This window comes from Anabrus simplex, chromosome 6, assembly GCF_040414725.1.
Source record: "Anabrus simplex isolate iqAnaSimp1 chromosome 6, ASM4041472v1, whole genome shotgun sequence".
Lineage (NCBI taxonomy): Eukaryota > Metazoa > Arthropoda > Insecta > Orthoptera > Tettigoniidae > Anabrus > Anabrus simplex.
The window spans coordinates 202,555,543-202,581,238 of record NC_090270.1 but is presented as its reverse complement, the minus strand read 5'-3'; the positions used below and the strand labels follow the sequence as shown (position 1 = coordinate 202,581,238).

The following is a 25,696-nucleotide window of genomic DNA, read 5'->3' as shown; positions in this document are numbered from 1 at the left end:
TTTAGTGGGGGAGGAGGTCTGTACCGGAAGTACACCCACCCCATACATTTAAATTAAGCGCACTGGATAAGGCTCTCCGTGAAGTAAACTGTAAAAACAACTACTACAAGAAGTTTGGACATTTCTCAACAGATGTCGTTACTATAAACTGATATCGTGCCCTCTGGGATGAAGATGAACTATTAAAATTCAAGATAAATTTTGTATGTTAATGTTTCCTAAACTGAATTGCTTATACCTTGTTTTTGGTGTTCTAAAGTTTACAACACTTCTATCTCTTTAAGTAAATAATAAGTAATAATAAATAATAAGTTACTTGTAACTTCTATCTCTTCCCGCCAACTTAAGATGTTGGCCAATGAAAAATGTTGTATATTTATTTCTCTGCCAATCAGAATCTTCCAGTATTTATTTGATTATCCAATGAAAATTGGGGGTGTGTCAGGGCCTTAGCCCAGAGTTTTCTGGAATTTTCCCCTCGGCTATAAAAGTTGGCACATTTTCGGACCAGGTTGTTGTCTTTGCAATCACTCCAGTCTAAGTGTGTGTTCATAACGGTGGGTCACCTCATCCATCTTCGGGAGGTCCACCAGGTCAAGGTAATGGCAGATCCTGTTTAAAATCTGATACTCTTTCAAAGCTAGCTTGAGAGGAAGGTTTCAAATCTTTAGTAATTTAACTTTTTTTTTTTCTAAAATGTAAATTTCAAACTCAAAATGTAAATTTCAAACAAGCCGAAAGAACTTAACCAAAATCAGGGAATAGAGAGTAAGGTACCCTCTCGTATTCTCTCACAATTTGTTTTTGAGGTGACTATGATTTTGTAACCTTTTCTATCTTGTCATTTCTGTAAATAAAATGTTTTTCTACATCTAGTCACCTCCGTAGTATAGACTTAGCCTCTGCAATGTCGGGCCAGAAGCCCAAATAGGGTTTTAAGCATTCCATTTAAATTTTCAAGGAGCGCAATTGTCCGCCTCCTCACCATTTTCATTTTTGGGCCAGTAACTTTAACTTTTTGTTTTTAACAAAGGCCTTGTAGAATGGGTACTCGCTACCCCTGTTAAATTCTATTGCAATCTTTACATGTAAAGATATCAGACTGTTGAGCATTTAAGACAGTGAATACTGTTTGATTATGTAAAATGTAGGTTGTGCTTTTGATAGACCTGGAAATTTTTGAAAATAGATTTCTAAGTGTAAATGGATAAAGCAATAACGCTCTCCCTGTTGATGTAAAAGAAATTGGGAGACCCATCTCCTTGACTGTTTGTTAATAATGGGAGCAGTTGTGCTCATGTAAAAGTTGTAATTAAGGAGCTTCTGGCTCATGTTGTAAATTGTTGTTTTCTCTAATTCTGTTACGCAAGCTCTCGAGCTAGAGTTTTATCTGATCTATTGTTACTTGTTCAGCAAAGTGTAAGTGTTCAAAGTTTGGAAAAAAAAAAGAAGAGAAAGAAATATAGCTCTAATTTTAAAGTTTTAAATTAATCTTCTGACTGTCCACCCATTCATGTCCGCGCCTTCTTTCACCTCTGCGTTCCACAGAATCCCCAGAACAATTATTATTAGCCTATTATTATTATTATTATTATTATTATTATTATTATTATTATAAAATTGAATGTACATTTTTAATTCTTTACCAATGGTCGTACCCATCGTTCACTGGTTTGTTATCTTCCTCAGTAGATCAGTGTTGGTGTCCGACCCTTGATTACGGGTTCGATTCCAAACAACCATTTCTTCCTCATCGTATATACTTCCTGACCTCATACTTCTGACTTAATTATATAGATAACAGAGTGCTGGTATTTCACTCCTGTCTACTTCTACATCCTTATAGGAAGACACCAGGGCTGCTGTTATAGGAGTAATATAGTTTTCTTTTTATAGGTAGATGTATTAAAATGAAACACACAATCTTTTAGGGTTAGTGTTCTCTTTTGTTGTTTGGAATTGAACCCGTGATCATGAGACGGACACTACCACCAATCTACTGAGGAAAAATGAAATGTCGTATGGCTTTTAGTGCCAGGATACCCCAGGAAGGGTTCGGCTCGCCAGATGCAGGTCTTTCTATTTGACTCCCGTAGGCGACCTGCGCATCGTGATGAGGATGAAATGATGATGAAGACAACACATACACCCAGCCCCCGTGCCATTGGAATTAACCAATTAAGGTTAAAATCCCCGACCCGGCCGGGAATCGAACCCGGGACCCTCTGAACCGAAGGCCAGTACGCTGACTGTTCAGCCAATGAGTCTACCGAGGAAGCTAATAAACCATTGAACGACATGCACGACCGCAGGTAATGCTATAAAATTCTACATTTTAATTTGATTATAATAATAATAATAATAATAATAATAATAATAATAGTGCATAGCCTCTGGAAAGGCTTGGTGGTGACCCAATGAGGATGAAATGAATGGTGAAGACGTCATAAACATTAAATCCCCAATTCACGGGAATTCAGAGTACGAGGTGGGTGATGATGATGATGCTTGTTGTTTAAAGGGGCCTAACATCGAGGTCATCGGCCCCTAATGGTACGAAATGAAATAACAAAAAGTTCAAATTAATCCACTGACCAAAATAAAATAAAAAATGTCATGAAGAATGAATGGATGGACATGAACCCAACAAAAAACAAAACAAAACAAACAAAAACAGTGGATCAGATTCAAAAAAAGATCGTAAATAAAGGTATTACTGACCAAGGGACCACTCATAAAGCATAATGATGCTTGATGCCTAAAGGGGTGCAAAATCCATGTCTAAGGCCCCACAGAATGGTACATGTCGCGAGTAAAGTAGAACCATGGTATTTGTCATGTTGGGGTACTAATCAAAAGTAGCAAAGACTCACGGTGTTCCACACAAGATGGTACTTCTCACAAGTATTGTACTTCGTACAGGTAACGCAGACCTATGGTGTTTCCCACACAATGGTGCCACTCATAGCCAACGCAAACCGATGAGTTTCCTCACCGAAGTGTACTAGTCACGGGTGCCGGTCCCACGGGCCCCGTGGTGTTCCTCACATGGTGGGTACTAATCACAGGCAACGCAGACCCACGGTGTCGCTCATATAGTGGTACAACTCACAGGCAACGCCCAGATCCGTGGTGTTGCTCACATGGGTATGACGCACGAGTACTGGAAAACCCCCAGGCCAGGCTCTATACTCCTACTAATCACAAACCTATTTCGTACCTAATATAGTAGTACTACTTGCAAGTACAGGCAACCTATGGTGTTCCCCGCGTGATGGTACGAATCAAAAGTAGTTTCATGGTTCTAATTCAATCATCCCTCGGTCGCCCCTTTTAGTCGCCTCTCACGACAGGCAGGGGATACCGCGGGTGTATTCTACATGTGCGTCCCCCACCCTCAGGGGGTTGTGTGTTTGGTCCGCGAGAGGTATTTTATTTCCCTCAAGTCTGCCGGCAAGCCAGTTAGGACCCCCCTATCCGCCACCTGGGACGCACCACGTGGGAGTATCACCTCTCCCCCTGTACGAGGTGGTTGATCCCAAGAATTGAACCGAGGCCATTGGACCAAAGGCAAGCATTCTATTCATTTAGCCACAAAGCCAGGCTTTAATTTGCTAAACACACTGCTTCAATTTCCACTGATCAGGCGTTGAGTGTTGGTAGTGGCAGAGGCCTAGGCAATAGCTAGTGAAACAGCTCTGACAACACAGCAAGCTACTCCAGTGGCTAAAACGCTTAAAGACTTGGCGTTCACTAAACCAACTGTTGAAAAGGCTGGGGTAGCCCACGTCTTGATCCCAGCATACGCCACTGCTGTTTTGATTCCGTTTGAATTCCATATAAAACCTGGAAAGTGGAAAGTATTCATAAGATATATTAATAGTCCATTTAGAATTTCCAATTACATTATAGATAGTAATTTCGACTGTCGAAGACAGGCTTACGTACTAGTACAGTCCCATGCAAATTAATCGAAACGCGGCAATGAAGTACACATTTTTCATTTATTTACATTTCCTTTGTGTTTTATAAATACTTTCACATGATTTGGCATTGATTCCACAAGCTTTGAGCACATATTTTTCAGTTCATCGTGAAACCAAACTTTAATTAGAGACTCTACCATGCGCTTTGGTGAAACAGCCAAATTTTGCGAGTCTCTTTTGCAAATAGCCCACAAGTTTTCTATGAGATTTATGTCAGGAGAGTTCCCTGGCCACTCTAAAACATGAATATTGTTCTCACTGAAATGTTTTTTTTCACTTTCTTCGAAGTATGGCAAGGAGCCAGATCTTGCTGAAAAATTCTGTCACCTCTTCTGCAGCTCCGGAACAACTCTTCTTTGCAGTATTCAGATGTACTGGTCAGAATTCATCACCCCTTCAACTGGTACTAAAGGTCCCAATCCTACATGTGTGAAACACCCACAAAACATCTTCTGTACAGGGTGTTTTATGGTCTGTTACAAATGATGTGAAGTTGTTGCCTCAGTATTCGCTCCGTGCATACACTGAACCCTCTGCCCCTGAACTTGAAAATAACTCTCAACCGAGAAAAGAACTGTCTTCCAGTGTTCCACTGTCCAGTCTTGATGACTACATGTCCAATAAAGACGCTTCTTGCGCACTTCTCCTGTTAGAAGGTGTTCCTTTACAGGTTTGCAGGCTTTCCTTCCAGCTAACAGAAGTCTACGGCGAACATTAGAAATGCGCAGATTCACCTACCTTTCACCCAATTGACGTGCCAAGTCCACAGAAGTTAGCCTATAGTTTAATTTACTTTTCCTAAGGAGGAAACGGTCATCAGTTGGAGTTGTTTTCCTTTTTTCTGCCATAGTTCCTCATTTTCTTCAGTGAAACTGATTCAGTTTTTTATACTGCTGAATCATTCTATTTATGGTGCCTACACCGACACCAAATTTAGTATCTTCAAACTCTCTTTGTGTCATAGAAATATTTTCAGATAATGCTATAATTGCACTATGCTTCCTGGGAGTCGTATATATTGAAGAAATAAGCATTACTACCACCTCTAAAATCCTCTAAGTGACTCGCTTCAAAATAAATACCGCTTTGATCCACAACAATCGCCAACACTGCATAACATGGGAACCAAGAATAAGTCATGTGTAGCATACTGTCGCTAACCAATAGGAAAATAATGAAAAAAATTCTGTTTGTGTATCATATTACACAACAAAATTTGCACATTACCTATCAGTTCAGTGATAAAATATTCTTTGTAGCTTGTTTCACACCCAGCAGCTGTTTTTCGGAGTAGGATTTCTTGAAGTATCCTTCCCATCATTATGACATTTTCGTTTTCTGAACCATAAGCGATTCCAGTGTAACTGTGCTTAATATTTTTCCTACCAACACTGAAAACTTTTCCTATGGGAGAGTTACTACCAGGTACACTTAATACTGCAAATACAACATTACAACATTACTTATGATTTTACAGAAGAGAAGAGCAGAGTTCCTTCATTCACAATGAATTTCAAAATGCTCACAGATAGGTTGAAGATGATGATGCTTGTTGTTTAAAGGTGCCTTAACATCTAGGTCATTGGCCTGGTGGCAAAAGGCAGTAACGATCGAATAAGTAATGTTGCCAACTCACATGCAGTGGAACATGGCGTGTTGAGCAATAATGCTCGAAAGGACTGGACATTTTTCCTTTTTTCCTTTTTACCATAGAATTTTTTTCATGACAATGTCACTTTTCCATAATAATTTCCCCTTTGACCATAATGACGTAATCCTGAGCTGAAATCCGTAATAATTATGAACAATCCATAATAGATGGCATCTCTGTATAAGTAGTGTTATGTTATGTCAGTTTAACTTGTGATGTATATATATAAGCACAGTTTTTGTGATTCGCCCAATTCTATATAAATACAGGTACTGGAAATAAAGTATACCATACTTTGAATTGAATCTGAGGAGTCATATTTTTCTGAAGAGAAAAAAAGTAACGGTATCTACAAAATTCAATTACATTCTTATTCTTGGCACATAGTCGGAACATTTTTACATTCAGCAATTTATTACCTTATTATTTCACTTACTTTATTTATCTTTAACATCATTTGTATAATTACAATTGTTTATGTTTTATGTGAGGTACTACTGAATGCCTTCAAACAGATTTCGTTCTAACAATTCTTATGATACCAAAACCTCAAAATCACTAAAAATTTAGTTACAATTCTTTACCTCTGCAGTACAGAAATTTCCATTCAATTCCAGTTCCTTGGTAAAATGGATCAAATGATGGAATTCATTTAGGTGACTCACCAACTGGGAAAGATCTCCTTTACCTAAAATACCTACATTCAACTGGTTTGGCGAGTGCCGAGGATAGTTCAAGGGAAAGAAAACTTCACAAAGCCATACTATTCACCTAACCACAGTACTCTTATCCCATGAAACACCATCACTTCGGTCACCAACCTGCAAGGAAATGGCTCTAATCAAGGAAAGGCTTTGTGTGGACAACAACATTGCTCATTGCAAAACCTGTGGTAGTCAGGACACAGCTCTGGCAATCCACTATACCACCAGAGTGGATGAAGGTCAAAGAAAGCCTTCCTGCAAGCCACGGGACCAACTGCGAAATCTGCGATCACTCAACAGAATTTGGAGTGGTGTGGGGAGATGTAGAGTTAATTTACATAAATGGGGATACCTGCGAATGTGGGGAGAGACAAACAATGATACACCTGCGTACCTGTGAATTGAGCCTGTACTCTTGCACAATGCAACAGTTAATGGTAGGCTGTGTTAGTATGAAAGTGGCCCATTTCTGGCTGAAGATCATCTAATCTGAGATATTTTACCTACTTATTTTTCAATTGTATAATAGTAACATACCTTTACTGCATTATATGTTACCGCTTCTAACTTGAGTAAATAAATAAATAAATCCTGCTAAAAATTTCTGGGACTGAGAGAGTTGGCTACATGGTACCGTACAGGTTGTGTAGCTGTAAGCTAGCTTGCATTTGGACGAGGGTGACCGCCAACGCCACGACTGGCAGCCCTGAAGATGGCCTTCAGTGGTTTCCAATTTTCACACCAGAGAAATGCTTAACACCCAGCCCAGCCTTCTGACCCCAACTTAGCAGGTTTGATCCTGGCTCAGTCCAGTGGTATTTGAAGGAGCTCAAATACGTCAGCCTCATGTCCGTAGATTTACCGACTTGTAAAAGAACTCCTGCAGGACTAAATTCCGGTACCTCGGCGTCTCCAAAAACCTTTAAAAAGTAGTTAGTAGGCCGTTAAACCCAATAACATTATTATTTATTAAGGCCATAGTTGCTATCATTGCCGGCCCCGTGGTGTAGGGGTAGCGTGCCTGCCTCTTACCCGGAGGCCTCGGGTTTGATTCCCGGCCAGGTCAGGGATTTTTACCTGGACCTGAGGGCTGGTTCGAGGTCCACTCAGCCTACGTGATTGGAATTGAGCAGCTATCTGATGGTGAGATAGCGGCCCCAGTCTAGAAAGCCAAGAATAACGGCCGAGAGGATTCGTCGTGCTGACCACACGACACCTCATAATCTGCAGGCCTTCGGGCTGAGCAGCGGTCGCTTGGTAGGCCAAGGCCCTTCAAGGGCTGTAGTGCCATGGGGTTTGATTTGGTTTTTTTATAGTTGCTATCATCCTATCCTACGTTTGCTGAAAACCTATTTTAGTGCTACATAAATCTGGTAGAAAAACAAAAGAAATGATGATGATAATTGATGCTTGTTGTTTAAAGGGGCCTAACATCTAGGTCATAGGCCCCTAATGATACGAAATGAAATAACAAATTAAAAAACCCAAAATACTCCACTGACCACAATTCAAAACATGAGGACGGAGAATGAATGAATGGTTGGATGGATTTGAATTTAAAACGATCAGTGGAACTGACCCACAGGACCTCGCATGCACAAAAGCTGGCATAAAACAATAGTATTACTAACCAAGGGACTGCTTCTATAGCACGATACTGAATCGATGATACTTGTAGTCGAAAGGATTCCGAAATCCTAGTCATCGGCCCCTCATAATGGTACTTATCGCTAGAAAAGTAGAACCATGGTATCTGTCATGTTGCGGTACTAATCAAGAGTAGCGCTGACTCGCGGTATTCCACACATTATGGTACTACTCACAGGTAATGAAATTCACACATGTATTACAGACCTACTGTGTTTCACACATTGCGGCGCTACTGACAGGCAACGCAAACCTATGGTGTTCATTACCATCGGTGTACTAACCACAGGGACTTGTACTATCCCGTGGTGTTCCTCATATAGTGGATACTAATCATAGGCAAGGCAGAACCATGGGTTCCATCATCCCATGGTGTCGCTGATATAGTGCTACTAATAACAGGTACTGTAAAAGCCGTCGCGTTCTCGTTTGCTACTAATCACAAACCTATTTGGTACCTAACACAGTGGTACTACACGCAAGGAAAAGCGACCCATGGTGTTCCCCGCGTGGTGGTACTAATCACAAGGAGTTTCATGGATCTAATATAATCATCCCTTGGTCGCCTCTTATGACACGCAGGGGATACTGTGGGTGTATTCTTCGTCTGTGTCCCCCACCCACAGGGGGTTAAACAAAAGAAACTAAACTAAGCAAACTTTGTCAATCTATTAAATTTGTATGCATTATAAAAAATGTAATTACAACCGAATTTCAATCAAACCACATCATCTAATTTCAGAATAATTACCAAGCTATTACATAATAAGAGAACCTAGTTTTCAACCTGCATACACCAGCTTTAGCCGTTTACCAGCAAAACTCCAAACAGGGTTCTAATGGGAACCTGGAAGTTTCTAAGCTACACATCTGTCTTTAATTTGAATTAAAAAATCTCAGAAACATTCTTTTTTTTTTTTTTTTTTACAACTGGCTTTACGTCACACAACACAGATAGATCTTATAGCGACGATGGGATAGGAAAGGGCTAGGAGTGGGAAAGAAATGACCGTGGCCTTAAAGAAGGTATTGTACTATAAAAAACCATCTTCAGGGCTGCCGACAGTGGGGTTCGAACCCACGATCTCCCGAATGCAAGCTCACACCTGCACACCACTAACCACATGGCCAACTTGCTCGGTCACTGTTTTCTAAGAAAAACCAGTTATATCTTGATTTTGCACAACAAACAGGTCTGCATGATGAAGACTTCCTAACAGTATGAGCAATCCAAAACTAACTTAGAGTACTTTATCAGAAATAGATTAAGCGCTATATGTTTTTTTTTGCTTTACGTCACGCTGACACAAATAGGTCTTGTGGCGACGATGGGATAGGAGAGAGCTAGGAGCGGGAAGGAAGTAGCCATGGCCTTAATTAAGGTACAGCCCCCAGCATTTGCCTGCTGTGAAAATGGGAAACAACAAAAACTATCTTCAGGGCTGCCGACAGTCAAGTTCGAACCCACTATCTCACAGATGCAAGCACACAGCTGCGCGCTCTTAACTGCATGGCTAACTCGCCCGGTACCGTATGTTCCAACATTTGATTTATGCTTTCACAGCTTGTAAAATTAGAAATGATAGTTTGCTGGTAGACAAATTGCTTTCTTACTTGACATTTCACAGAGACTTGTGCTTTGCACTGACATAAGATATAACACCAGCCTCTGCATTCTTCTTGGCTTCTGCTAAATATGTGACCACTAACATTCAGTGTAGTGGTTCCAGTGTAGTGTAGTGTAGTGTAGTGTAGTGGAGATGTAACACCACAACCTGCATTCTTGCTGGCTTCTGCTACCTTAAATCACCACCTTGAGTGTAATGGTTCCAGTTTAAGATTAGGGAAAATGCTGTTTTAGAATTTTTTTTGGTTAAAATCTTGAATGTTATTACAGCAGCACATTAAAATATCATCTGATGTCTGAATGATGGTATGAATGAGAAATACAATAGCCTATGTAGGAAGAATACAAATAATCTGTATAACATAGTACTGTTCTGATACAAAAACCATATTAGTAATCTACCAGGATCCAACATTCAGAATGCTCCTCGAGGTTAAGCTTGATTTCTAATTCCGAAAAAATAAAATTCTGAACACAGAAAATATCTTCACAAGCAAAAGTGGTAACTTATTCATACTAAAAGTGGAGAGAGCTTTTAAGTTCACAGAAAGGTCACTTGGTCCCCTGGAGCAGTTACATAAACAGTGTTAGTTCTAAACTATTTAATAAAATGAAGTTTTAGTTTCAAAGATGTTCATGAAGTGAATGTTGGCACTTACTAGCCTACCCTTGAAAAATTTTCGAGTCTAATATGTTGCTGTGACTTGACTATTTTAATACCTGTCACTCTCTCATAATACCCTCAGGGTGTAAAAAACCTGCTGTCCTACATAACTTACATCAAAACAAACAAGAAAACAGCTTAAATATTTTCATCAAATATATTCCATAATCATGAAGACTAACCTATATTAAAAACTGCTGAAAATAAAGTAAGTTGTGTTAAATGAGAAGCACTATCTTCCTCAAAAACTGTGGTTAAATGGACCTTGTATAGTCGTGCTTTTATAAGTAGGTATGCTCTTAACCGTCATATTACCAATTTCACAAGTACAGGAGTATCATCGGGCATATTTTTATTACATGATTTTTAACACCATTTAACGTGCCAAACTAATTACTAGCTCAATAAAAGAAATAGTCTAATGTATTTCTTAAGTAGGCCTAGTACTTCATTGAATTTTAAATCCTCTCTTTAAATGAATAATCCTTTAAATAAAAATACTCACTACTGAAAAAACGGCAAGATTACATTAGCATTACAAAATTTCTTCAGTATAGATTTACCGCCGACAATCTCTTTCACATGGGTCTTGTTTATATTTGGTTATGACATCATGTCACACATGACATTTCAGTATTCCAGTAAAATAATAGGAAGTGACTTTACCGGGAATACCAACAGACGAGAAACCTCACTACAGTAGCACTGGAAAACATAACATATTGGAAACGAAACTGTATTCGTTTACATGTACAATATACATGATCAACGTATTAATTGCTCATCATAACTACCATGATCGTTAGCTTTATTTACTGTAAACCAAACAAGTGTCAGCTAATTTTGCCACGCCTACCAGCTGACCTTATGCAATCAGCCACTAATTTCTTCACTCTTCTGTCAAAAAAGACGAATTTAGGATCATTTCATTTTCGCAGATTTTATCGCTATGGCTTACTTCGTCTGTTAACCATTCAACGCTTATGCAATACAACATTTATATGAAAGAGGTCGTGTGTATTTAAAGTTATATATTGTAAGTTGGGCGAGCAATTCGCGGAAGATAGATTTGAGATCCAACATAGCGCGGCTAGGACGACGTCTCTAAACTCTCATAATAAACAAGAGTTGCCAACGTTGGAGAATTAAGAGGAGATGCAACCATTGGTCTGGATAGGTTAGGATATGGTTTATAGGCAAGCAAAGAGGATCTCCCCCAGATTAGGCCTCCCCTGGTGTTCGAAAAGCGACGTTATCCGGCACACGAAATGACAAATTCAAACGGGCGGTTTTAGCGTATATAGCAGTCCTGAGGCCACAGGGGCAGGGTGCCAAATCGCCGGGGGAGGTTCCCCCCCACCATGTCGATTTTATCACAAAGGTCCCCCCCCACTAAAATTCCCCCGGAGGGGGTTCCTTCATTATAAAATAATCAGGAAAATGTAGAACACATATAATTAATTATTGAAATTAATGATTTTTACTGTGCATATCAGCATTAATACCCACAATATAGAAATCATAGAATGACTGCCAGGCCTTGAGCAATAAAACAACTCTGCACCTGCAGACTGTTGTTGATATTTCACTCTGGCAAGTCCATTTGAAACCCGGGCAAAAATATAACTTACTTGAAGCCTTCCTCCCTTGTCACCGCTCTAAGTAGCTTGAGTTCACACCACTCCTGTATTTCTTGGAGAGGGTGTGTTTCTGATAGGTAGGTAGCCAATAGGACAATATTCACTTGAGGAGTGTACAAACTGACTAATTTGTTCAGTCAGCACATAGCCCTAGTACAGGAAAGTTCCAATAATAAAGCTATAAATCAAGACAAATTACTCCTCATCTGGCCTTTCCTAACTTCTCAGCTGACTGGAATAACTTTCTAATGTTTATCATTCTTGTTGCAACAACAGGATTCTAACAAACAGATGTGAAGTTTACGTTTTTCTGGAGGAGGGCAGTGGGGGGGGAATTTACTTACAGGGGAATTATATACCCATACCCCACGTGAAATAAGCACTAATTCTTATCCCCCCCCCCCCCCCACCATTTATTTCTGATTTTGCACCCTGGGCCACACATTAAGCCGCGTATACACTTGAGCACTCGCCCTGAATGAGCATGCGTTTGCCCAGTTTTGCTCAGATGAGTACAGGGCAAACCGAATGGATCCGCATGCCTCAGCCCGATCCAAATGTTGTCGGTACCTCAAAGTGAGCACATGCTCTTTTCGTGCTCAGTGTGGACGGTTGATGACGAGTGGGGTAGCCCAAACAGTATGAGCCGACTGCTTCTGCTATGCATATGTGATCTCGCTCGTGCAAGTGAAGTGAAGGAAGAGTGTGAAAGATAATTTCAAGCTGAAATGGAATTGTCCCAGGATAATTCTCTTATCCTCCTGGGGTACTACCACAAGTATCCCGTTCTGTGGAACCCCAAGGACGAGTTCTATTACAATACCTTAAAAAAGGACGATGCTTGGAGTGAAATTGCTGCCCTCGTGCAATTTCCAAAGGATGAGTGCCGCAAGAAAATTCAAAGCCTCAAGGGTTCCTACCGGAAGGAAAAGGCAAGAATGAAAAGAAGCAACATGACTGGATCGGGTAAGTACTGCAGCGTTTCTTTGTTCTTGCAGCCGTGTTCTCGGTCCGCACGAGGTCCGAACACAGTGGAAACTTGCTCAACAGATTGGCATGCGGGTTGTGCTTGTGTGCTCCCGCATCGGCAACGTATGCTCGTTCGGGACGAATACTCAAGTGTATACGCGGCTTTACACAAGCTGTATCGGAGACAATAGAAAACTTGTCATCACAGCTGATTCAATCCGGCTAATAGGAACACTGAAAATGGTCTCTGTTTTAATTATTCTATATAAGTAAGAACACCTTTTGAGATGGATTGGTGGGTCCCTGGCAAGTATTAGGGAGAAATTTCTCCTTTATGATATTTAAAATGGGGTTTCAAGTCATTTGTCTACGTTTTTCACCCATGATTGCTTAAAGGTAGTACCAGTACTGGGGCTATGCTTCAGTTCATGCTGGGCTGAATGGCTCAGATGGTTGAGGCGCTGGCCTTCTGACCCAAATTTGACAGATTTGATCCTGGCTCAGTCCGGTGGTTTTGAAGGTGTTCAATTACATCAGCCTTGTGTTGGTAGATTTACTGGCACATACATTAACTCCTGAGGGACTAAATTCCGGCACCTCCAAAAACCGTAAAAGTCGTTAGTGGGATGTAAAGCCAGTAACATTGTTATTATTATTATTATTATTATTATTATTATTATTATTATTATTATTATTATTATTATTATGCTTCAGTTCATGTCCCATTGCATAAATAAAACTAACCCCATGGCACTACAGCCCTGAAGGGCCTTGGCCTACCAAGCGACCACTGCTCAACCCGAAGGCCTGCAGGTTACGAGGTATCATGTGGTCAGCACGACGAATCCTCTCGGCCGTTATTCTTGGCTTTTGTAGACAGGGACCACTATCTCACCGTCAAATAGCTTCTCAATTCTAATCACGTAGCCTGAGTGGACCTCGAACCAGTCCTCAGATTCAGGTAAAAATCCCTGACCTGGCCAGGAATCGAACCTGCGGCCTCCAGGTAAGAGGCAGGTATGATACTCCTACACCATGGGGCTGCCATTACCTAAATAGGCTATGGTATTTTAATGCAAATCCACAGCCTGTTTCCAGTCATTCGAGTGGGTCAGGAATGGAATGAAAGAAACCCCCGTCTAGTGGCGAGGTTAGGAATTATGCTGGCTGCCGAAGCCTGTTGCACTCCTCTGGACCAATGATTAATAAATGATAGATGAAATGAAATGATAATCGAGAGTATTGCTGGAACGAAATATGGCAGGGAAAACCAGAGTACCCGTAGAAAAACCTGTCCCACCTCCGCTTTGTCCAGCACAAATCTCACATGAAGTGACCGGGATTTGAATCAGAGAACCCAGCGGTGAGAGGCCGGCGTGCTGCCACCTGAGCCACGGAGGCTCTTCTATGGTATTTGAATATGTATTTTAATTATATAATACTTTACACATTCATGTGCTAACAGTAGGGTGAAAGAAAAAAGGAATAATAATTTTATGGGAGAACATGAACCTAATTAAGCAGACCCGGCCAACAGCTGAAAACTGCAGATGATGATGATGATGATGATGATGATGATGATGGACCTAATTATTTACTTGCACCTTTAGGTTTAATCCCACACGAAGTGGGGTCACTGGTGCAGATTAACTTCCTCCACTTGTTCCTGTCTGCAACAAGGTTTACCTGTAGGTTCAGCTCTGTCAGATCCTCCTTTTTTATACAGACCAACAATCTTCTTTTTGGTCTTCCCTTTCTCCTCTTACCATTACACTCCTTCTTGCATAATCTTCCGTCCTCCTCTTAATATGGCCAAACCACCTCAGTCTTGCTGCCCTAATTTTTATGCTTAATTCCTCCACACCTAATGTTTCATCCCTTACTCTCTCTCTTATCGTCAATCCACATCAATATCCCAGCATCTTCATCTCTGCAATACGTGTCTCTGGTGATAAGCCAGGTTTCCACTCCATATACGAATGCTGATCTTGTGTATTTTACCTTCAAATTTGTCTGGAATCTTCTTGTCAGACAACACACTGGAAACCCTTCTCCAAGCATTCCACCCAGACTGGATTCTACTTGAGGTTTCAATTCCCAGGTTGCCTTTGTCATTTATGGTAGAGCCAAATATGAAACAATTTTCACGTATGCTCATTCCTTTTAAGGTTATAGATTGTTCATGGCTCACACTGCTCATAAACTCTATTTTACTTACTATCCTCCAGAGCTTTACTCCAGCCTGCCAGCAAAACTTTTGCTTCAGTTTGTAAGTCTGTGCATAATATCACATCAATGTGCATAGTGCTTCCTTTCTTACTATCTCTGTTAACACATCCATTACAATACCGTATTGAATAGTAAAGGGCTTAGTGCTGACCTCTGGTGAACTATCTTTATTGAAAAAACCTCTGAGACTCCTGATGCGCATTTAACATTTGTTATACTCTCCTGTACACAGCTTGGATTCTGTTAATATACTGCTCAGGTACATCTTTCTTCCACAAGCACCTTCATAATTCATCTCTTAGGAGCCTTTCTAATGCTTTCTCCTAATCAGTGAATACCAATGAAAGCTCTTTGTTTCCCTCTGTGTACTTTTCCATTAGCTGGCGCAGAGCAACTATAGTATCAATAATTTCCCAGCCAGGCATGAATCCGAAGTGCTCCTTTCCAATCCCTACCTCGGTTTTTAGTCTCTTATTGATAATTATTTCTCAGATCTTCATTGAATGATTAATCAGTTTAATTTCTCTGTAATTACTGAACGATTGGATATCCCCCTTGTTCTAAAATATCGGAACTAGGAAGCTCTATCTCCTTTGTTCTGCCATTGCTCCACTGATCATGTTGTCACGGAATGAGACTTTCCATACTTCCACCAAGATGTAATCAGGAACAACTATCATCCTTCATTTGGCTTAGTGCTGCTTTGACTTCAAGCTTGGAGATTCATTTCCCCATACCCATATTTGTTTCTCCCATTCCTCTATCTGGTATTATATTTTCCAGATGTAGAAAATTCCCAAAGTAAATCATCCATCAGTTCTAAATATCCAGCTCCAAGGCTAAATGGTTAGCGTGCTGGCCTTTGGTCACAAGGTCCCAGGTTTGATTCCTGTCAGGGTCAGGAATTTTATCCATAATTGGTTAATTCCCCCGGCATGGCATGGAGACCTTATCACAACGTGCAGGTCGCCTACAGGCGTCAAATCAAAAAAAGACCTGCACCAGGCCTCTCTGGATGCCACACGGCATTTCATTTCAGTTCTAAATCTTTTTGTATTCGTACAGTACCTTACCTTCTGCGCTCTTTATTGCCTTTGCTTGATACATTTCATTACTATTCCTTTCCTACTGTTTTGCTATCCTGAATGTTTTCATTATTTCCTCTTTTAACTCCAGGCTCTTGTATGAAACAGACTGTACATCATGTTTAGCCTTAGCTACTACTTTCTTTGCTTGTTTCTTAGCCTTTTGTCAAGTCTTTTGCTATTTTCATCCCTATCCTTATTCCACCTCCTTTGAGACAGCTTAATCTCATTAATGTACTTCTAAACATCCTCACTTCATCACCATGTCTCCTTGTTTTCTGTCTTTTTCCTGATGTCTGACGAGAACTTTCCCTCCAACCTGCTGAATTTTTGGGGCTATATTTTCCCATGTATTCTTCATATTGTCAATCCTCACCTCTTTATTCACTCTTTGCACAAATCTATCACTCAGAAGCCACTGTCTTGTCTTTGTAGCCCCTTTATCAATATTCAGTTTCATGCCTGCCATCTTAGCACAGCACACAACAGATCTATGTTGCTGGCTCACCATCTCTCCAGGCTGCACCTTGCAATTGTTTATTTTCCTCATGTCCAATCTAGTTAACTTACGATTTTCTTCTTCCACTTTCATGGGTTATTCTTTGGTTTAGCAGCTTCTTAAAGATGTTTGGTATTACAAGATCGGCAGCAACAGCTAAGTCAATAATTATGTGGCCTTTATGATTTCTCACACCTAGTCCTTGCAGACCTTGTGCTCTCTTTGAGCCCTTCTGTCTCACATGTCCATTTAGGTCACCATATAATATTCACTTGCTGGGTTGTAGTCGCTTTCCATTCTACAACTTAATTCAACCCAAAATGCATCTTTCTCTTCATCATTACATCCTGACTGTGGTGCATATGCACTTTGTACAGTTAAAGCTCCACCTTCTAAAGTTATGTGAAATGCTATAATACTGTCCGGTGTTCTAGTTATTTCTGTAACTCTATCCTTCAGTCTAGGGCTTCGTACAATTCCAACAATATTACTTCTGGCCATCTTGACCAACATAGAAGAGCTTGAAACCTCCCTCCTCCTACGCACCCCCCCCCCCCCCCCCCCCCCTACCTTTGTCTAGTTCTTTCTTTGCTGGCCCTTCCATTTAGTTTCCTGTAAGCATAATATGTCCAACATTCTTCCTCTCATTAATTCCACGAAATCCATCCCTTTGCCAGTCACTGTTCCATCATTTAATGATCCAAAAGAGATCTTCTCACCCCAAACAGACAATCTATTTCTTTATTCAGCTATCTTCTGCTCCTGATATGGTAGCTGTTGCCCACTGTTCACAGGAGTCAGGTGAGCCTCTTGTGCATCGCTTAAAGTAAATGCCCTCATCTCTGTATTACTTTGTTGATTAATCCACATCATGTTTTCTAGAGAAGGATAAGTTTTACAGTCACCTGCCCTTGCTACCACCAACCCTCTGTGGGAGAAGCTCAGCGGCCCACTTTGGTACCTGCAAGCTGCCCAATCTGAGCCAGTCGCTTTCAGTTATGGATTTCAGCATCATTTCCTATGCTGAGGGACCATCTATAGGAGCTCCTTTTCCCTAAGCCATTGGATTCTTCAGGATAGACAGGTTATTTTCCACTGCCTATCACTTGGCAGGCTGGCAGAATGGTCTGCCCCATTCTCATAGCAGAATTTCTTCTGGCCAAAAGTAACCCTTTATGCCTTGTGTAGGTATAATGTGTTCATATACTGTCCTATTATCAGCACACACGCGGATCACTGTTGTACTTCTGAATTAGTTACATGTAAGGCACTATATAAGAAAAAGTTTTTTTTTTAAATTTTTATAACTGTTAGATTTTAAAGTCTATCAAAACTAATTTATGAATAAATAAATTTAGAAGCTACCTGAAAAAGAAAACAAAAACCTAAAATTAAAACAAAATACTTCATTAAAAACAGAATAACATGTTTTGTTCTTGAAAGAACATCATCACCAGGCTGAGTGGCTCAGACGGTTGAGGCGCTGGCCTTCTGACCCCAACTTGGCACGTTCGATCCTGGCTCAGTCCGGTGGTATTTGAAGGTGCTCAAATACGTCAGCCTCATGTCGGTAGATTTACTGGCACATAAAAGAACTCCTGTGGGACTAAATTCCGGCAGCTCGGTGTCTCCAAAGACCGAAAAAGTAGTTAGTGGGACATAAAGCAAATAGCATTATTATTATTATTGTTAAGAACATCATCAGATTCTATCATATCACAATGGAAAATATTTAGCAATTTATAATTATTTGTATATATGGGGTGTGATTAGCTTAGTGACTTAGCTGCTGGCTTCCCAGCCTGAAGGCTGAGGTTTGAATCCCAGTTGATCCTGGGTCGAGATTTACATCTCAAGAATCACGTGGTGTCAGGAAGGGAATCCAGTCTTAAACCCCTGGCCAAAACCAAAATGAGCCTGCGAGACTCCAGCAACCCCAGAAATACTTGGGATAAGCTGAAGAAAGTTTTTTATAACTATTTGTCCTTAAATAATGGAAATTTGGAACTTATCTTAATGAAGTCCTTCACCACTCCTCACTAATCCAGCATTCTATGCTTCAAATACCAAAAAACCCAGCCTATTTCACAATTACTTTCTTGGTTTAAATAAAGCATACCAATGTATCTCATTAAATTTACTGAATCTCTTTACTGTGCACACTGAAATAATGAGAGGATATTACAAAATGTATCTTCAGGACCAAGCATGTCTTCATTGTTTTCTGACAAGAGTTCATTTTGCCACCTTACAATGTTTGAATTGCTTGCAATAGTCACATTTTAGCATTGCATCTATTCCTAACAATACACTATATGAATAAAGCAAGAGACAACTGTTTTATATTGGAAAAGCTACTGTAATTAGCACTGTTCAACATTATAGAGATGTCAGTACATGTGTGAGACTCCAATACACTTTTCAGAGCATTTAAAAAGCACATTGTTGCAAAACTAAGGATGAGACTGACTGTAAAAATGTAAATGAAAGTAGGCCTACACAGGGTATCAAGGTCTCCAGTGCACCTATTCTTAGCAATGTACGAACTGAAAGTAGTGGAGCACCACCCTGCTCCGTGTGTGTACTGGAGGGTTAATTGTGCCTGTTCATTGCTTTCTTTCATTAGGTAAAGCAAGCTTATGTTATATTTCATATTGCTTTTAACTGTTAAGAGTTCATATGGAAAATTTTCACGTGTGTGCTGATGTCTATTAATATATGTCCTGTATCTGCACTGTTCAAATATCATTGCCATAAGACCTATCTGTGTGGGTGCGACATACAGGGAAGCAATGGTGCTAGAACGCACACAGGAACAGAGTCTGAAACCTATCTGGAAAGGCAGAACACAGTCTGAAACCTATTCCCCTTTAAATTGACTGAAATTTCTTTGTTTTATAACATTTTAAATCTCTCACAGTACTTCAAAGGCCAAAAGTGAAGAACTTCCATATCTAATCACTACTGCCAACTGTATTTATACGTACACTGCTTCATCAATCTCTAGAATGTATGATATTTAATATTACTTAAAACTTCCAAAGGTGGCAGAACTTTTAATTTTTAAATTAACAGAAAAAACTACTAGCTGTTCTTAGTGGTATAATTTCTGTATCGTTTATTTATTTCTTTTTGTTTTATTCCTTGATCCCATTTATGTTGGTTTTTGCATCTGGAAGTCCTGAATCTTGATAAAGTATATACAAATTTCTTTATTCTTTTTTAAACTGTTTACCCTCCATTGTTGATTTTTCCCTCGGTCTCAGAGAGGGATCCCACCTCTACTGCCTCAAGGGTAGTGTTCTGGAGAGTCAAACATTGGGGGATACAACTGGGGAGGAGGACCAGTACATCACCCAGCTGGCCTCACCTGGCATGCTGAACAGGGGCCCTTTTTAGGGGGTGGGAAGATTGCAAGTGATAGACAAGGAAGAGGGAAGGAAGTGGCCATGGCTAAAGTATATAAAACATTAACTTTAACAAACAGGGAATGGCTATTTCATGAAGATGAAGAGGATCTTATTTAGTTATTTTAACTGACTATAGAATATGGAGAATCTACTCACTAAAAGGAAGTTAGTGATGATAGCCAAATGTACATACTGTAAGTGATTTAAGTTCAGATGCCAGTAATAGTTCTACCTGTGAAGTATCTGTAAGTGAAAGTTTGTCTTCAAATCCAAAATACAGACTGTTCAACAATCAGAAAAACTGGCTAGTTATTGGAGATCAGAAAATTGGTTGTATGGTTATTCAAAGGTGGTGGTGGTGGTGATTATAGTTTTAAGAGGAAGTACAACTAGGCAACCATCCTCTATATAACACTAATCATAGAGAAAAAATGGAAGGGGTCCGACACTTCGAAGAATGAAGATATCGGCCAAAGGAAGACAAGGGCCACGAAGGGCGTGAAAATGAAAGACTCCCTAGCCCTCGCAAACCTAATAGCGTCGGGGTCGGAAAAAACAAGAGTTGACCAAGATAGGTCGGATAGAATAGATGAAAGTGAGGAGCCTGGCACAAGTAAGTGGAAGCAATGCCAGGACTCAGCTAGAGGCCCCGTGGTCGCCAACCCACGCTCCAAAGATCAGAGCCCCTGGGGCCCCTTTTAGTCGCCTCTTATGACATGCAGGGGATTCCGTGGGTGTTATTCTACCGCCCCCACCCACAGGGGGATATGGTTATTCAAAGGGACTGGAATTTGGTTTGGGTGTTGAAAGAAGAATCAAGAGCTTTATATTTCGAAAGAACGGAAAAACACTGAGGTTTCATATTATGGAAACAAAAAAGGGGATCGGCAAACATTACTGAGGAAGAAAATGTTTTATCATAAAAAAGCAAAGACACATAGAACAATCTAAGATAATGTTAACCTTGCAGAGAAGCAGCAATTACAACATCTAATTGGTCAATAACTTAGTAAATAGCATGCAAATACTAATGAGGTTTTCCATACAGTAGCCTATACAGCATAGCAAAAAATTGCACTTCATATTACAAATATCCTGATTTAATAGATCTAGAGATAGCCAATGTACTGGATAAGGGTATGGGCCTCCAGAGTCATACATCAGCTGCCAGTATAATACAATGTATTAATATTATGCAAGGAAATATTTGCAGCTGATTCTAAATTGTCGGTTATTATAGATGAATCAACATCATCAAAAATACTTAGAATCCATGCATCCTTCAGTAGTGATGAAACTATTTTTTTAAGTTGCTATTTATTGGAGTGTGCTTCTGAGAGTGTATTGAATACCGTTTTTAACTGATTATATTCTAGTGAACTCTCGCGTGAAATTTTAGCAAAAGATTTGATTGGTGTATCATGGCCGACTTGATGCATCGCTCTAGCTAGCTCCTTACCGGCCTTGACAATCGGGTCCATGCACTGTAATCGGAGTAGTTACAGAGATCGACAAGTGGCGCTGGCAGCCTAACTATTTGTGGTAGAAATGCATACTTCTTTATGGAAAAGATATTGACTTTGATTTCTGATTTATCTAATTTAGAGTTATGGAGAATGTTACATAGGTTAATACTGTTAAACTGGTTAATCCTAAAGGTTACTTTCGTTGATATTTGCCAAAATAATGTCATGAAATGAAACTGTGGAGAGAGAGAGAGAGTAGTTCAGCTGACGTTCTGATATTGACTCTGGATTGCCGATTTATCTTAATTTAGGGAATAAAGGAGTACCGGTATGTTACATTGACTAATATTGTTAAAATGATTAATCCTAAAGGCTAATTTCATTGATATGTGCCAAAATAACATCGTGAAATGGAACTGCGGAGAGATGGAGTAGGCCAAATGACATACCATAATTGTAAGGAATAATAGTAATTGTTTTTATTATCATGGCATTTAGATACATAGCAGAACTTACCACAATACTCTTGTCTTCTGAAGTTAATCTTGAGATTAAGAGTCATTGTTCAATTAGAGTTTTACAATTTTTCATGTGCTGCTCTCAGGAAGGAGACTGGACAAAACATAAAAGTCTTGTTGTATGGATAATATAAATATTTTGATTCAAATATGTTTAAATTTTAATTTAAATATATATAGTTTCAGATTATATTTCATTCATACTTTGCACTAGAATTTTAAATACCGGGTGAATTGGCTGTGCGGTTTGGGGCGCACAGCTGTGAGCTTGCATCCGGGAGATACTGGATTTGAACTCCACTGTCGGCAGCCCTGAAGATGGTTTTCAGTGGTTTCCCATTTTTCACATCAGGCAGTACCTTAATTAAGGCCACGGCCGATTCCTTCCCACTCCTAGCCGTTTCCTATCCCACCGTCGCAAAAGACCTATCTGTGTCGGTGCGATGTAAAACAACATCATTATTATTATAGACTGTTATGCCTTTCAGCGTTCAGTCTGCAAGCCTCTGTGAGTTTACTAAACGTCGCCACAATCCTCGATTTGCAACTAATGTTGTGGCCTCATTTAGTTCTATACCTCTTATCTTTAAATCGTCAGAAACTGAGTCTAACCATCATCGTCTTGGTCTACCTCTTAAAGCTTCATCCATCGAGTTCATTCCTAAATTAGCCTTTATCTCCTCATTCTGAGTACCCTCCTGCCATTGTTCCCATCTGTTTGTACCAGCAATCATTCTTGCTACTTTCATGTCTGTTACTTCTAACTTATGAATAAGATATCCTGAGTCCACCCAGCTTTTGCTCCCGTAAAGCAAATTTGGTCTGAAAACTGACCGATGTAAAGATAGTTTCATCTGGGAGTTGACTTCCTTCTTACAGAATACTGTTGATCGCAACTGTGAGCTCACTGCATTAGATTTACGACAACTTGATTCAATCTCACTTACTATATTACCATTCTGAGAGAACACACAACCTAAATACTTGAAATTATTGACCTGTTCTAGCTTTGTATCACCAATCTGACATTCAATTCTGTTGAATTTCTTACCTAATGACATCAATTTAGTCTTCGAGAGGCTAATTTTCATACCATATTCATTGCACCTATTTTCAAGTTCCAAGATATTAGACTGCAGGCTTTTGGCACAATCTACCATTAAGACCAAGTCGTCAGCATAGGCCAGACTGCTTACTACATTTCCACCTAACTGAATCCCTCCTTGCCATTTTATACCTTTCAGCAGATGATCCATGTAAACTACGAACAGCAAAGGTGAAAGATGACAGCCTTGTCTAACCCTTGTAAGTACCCTGAACCAAGAACTCATTTTACCATCAATTCTCACTGAAGCCCAATTGTCAACATAAATGCCTTTGATTGATTTTAATAATCTACCTTTAATTCCACAGTCCCCCAGTATAGCGAACATCTTTTCCCTCGGTAGCCTGTCATGTGGTTTCTTTAGATCTATGAAACATAAACACAACTGCCTATTCCCCTCATAGCATTTTTCAATTACCTGGCACATACTGAAAATCTGATCCTGACAGCCTCTCTGTGGTCTGAAACCACACTGGTTTTCATCCAACTTCCTCTCAACGACTGGTCGCACCCTCCCTTCCAAGATGCCAGTGAATACTATGCCTGGTATACTAATCAATGAGATACCTCGATAGTTGTTGCAATCCTTCCTGTTCCCTTGCTTATAGATAGGTGCAATTACTGCTTTTGCCCAATCTGAAGGTACCTTACTAACACTTCATGCTAATCTTACTACTCTATGAAGCCATTTCATCCCTGCCTTCCCACTATACTTCACCATTTCAGGTCCAATTTCATCTATTCCTGCTGCTTTATGACAATGGAGTTTATTTACCATCCTTTCCACTTCCTTAAGCATAATAACACCAACATCATTTTCCTACTCCCCATGAGCTTGGCTGTTCGCAACACCACCAGGATGATTTCCTTTTATATTGAGAAGGTGCTCAAAATATTCCCTCCACCTCTCCAGTGATTCCCTGGGATCTATTATGAGTTCACATGAATTACTCAAAACACTGTCCATTTCCTTTTTCCCTCCCTTCCTAAGATTCTTTATTACTGTCCAGAAAGGTTTCCCTGCTGCTTGACCTAGCCTTTCCAGGTTATTACCAAAATCTTCCCAAGACTTCTTTTTGGATTCAACAACTATTTGTTTCACTCTGTTTCTTTCATCTACGTACAAATCCCTGTCTGCCTTGGCCCTTGTTTGGAGCCATTTCTGATAAGCCTTCTTTTAGCGTTTACAAGCTGCTCTCACTTCATCATTCCACCAAGATGTTCGCCTTTTCCCATCTTTACAAACAGTTGTTCCTAGGCATTCCCTTGCTGTTTCTACTACAGAATCCCTGTATGCCACCCATTTACTTTCTATATCCTGAACCTGCTTACTGTCTACTGTTCAAAACTTCTCACTAATCATATCCATGTACTTCTGTCTAATTTCCTCTTCCTGGAGATTTTCTACTCTTATTCATTTGCAGACAGATTCCACCTTCTCTACCCTAGGCCTAGAGATACTTAGTTCACTACAGATCAGATAGTGGTCTGTATCATCGAAAAATCCCCAGAAAATCCGTACATTCATAACAGATTTCCTGAATTCGAAGTCGGTTAAGATATATTCTATTATGGATCTGGTACCCCTAGTCTCCCATGTTTAGTGGTGAATAGCCTTATGCTTGAAGAATGTATTCGTAACAGCTAAACCCATACTAGCACAGAAGTCCAGCAAACGCTTCCCATTCCCATTAGCTTCCATATCTACCCCACATTTACCAATCACCCTTTCGTATCCTTCAGTTCTATTCCCAACTCTCGCACTGAAGTCACCCATTAGCACTATTCTATCCTTGCTGTTGACCGTGACCACGATGTCACTCAATGCTGAATACACGGAGACAATTCTAGTCCTAATTCCTCCAACTGACAAATCTACCCACATCATTCACCCATTTACGTGCCTAACAGAAACTATGTTGCATGCAATGGTATTCCTGATATAGAGCCCTACCCCAGACTCTGCCCTCCCCTTTTTAACACCCATAAAGTACACTTTAAAATCTCCTATCTCTTCCTAGTTATCTCCCCTTATCCAAATATCACTTACTCCTAGCACATCCAGATGCATCCTCTTTGCTGGCTCAACCAGTTCTACTTTCTTTCTTCCATAAGCCCCATTAATATTGATAGCTCCCTATCGAATTCCATTTCGTTCGCCAAGTTGTTTCCAAGGATTCCCTCGCCTATCAAATGGGAGTGGGACTCCGTTACTCCCATAGGTACGAGGCTTGCTTAAAATGTTCTGAGCTCGGTAAATTCATGAAGCAGGATGCTACCCTACTTACACATAGTCCAAGTGAGGATCTCTCCTCTAACGGGTTATGGACCACCGGTGAATTGTAGAGTCCTAGCCGCCTGAGCACAAGGAGGGCCATGACTCAGAATATGTCCGAGATGCCCACTCACATTCCATAGCAACTGGTATCCCGACTCTCAGGACCACTTACTAGGCCACTCAGCCGTTGCCCATAGTTCATGAACTAGGACGTAACT

At 40.2% G+C, this 25,696-nt stretch overlaps 1 protein-coding gene across 1 annotated transcript in view; it reads right to left on the bottom strand.

Moving 5' to 3' along the window:
* The window catches only part of LOC136876310 (anoctamin-1), a 277,484-nt gene extending 266,598 nt beyond the window's left edge, over positions 1-10,886 (bottom strand). Inside the window, exon 1 of the mRNA XM_068228376.1 lies at positions 10,785-10,886. The gene's annotated coding sequence lies outside the window, so the exon portion shown is untranslated. The remainder of the gene's footprint in view (positions 1-10,784) is intronic.
* Between the last annotated feature and the right edge of the window lie 14,810 nt (positions 10,887-25,696).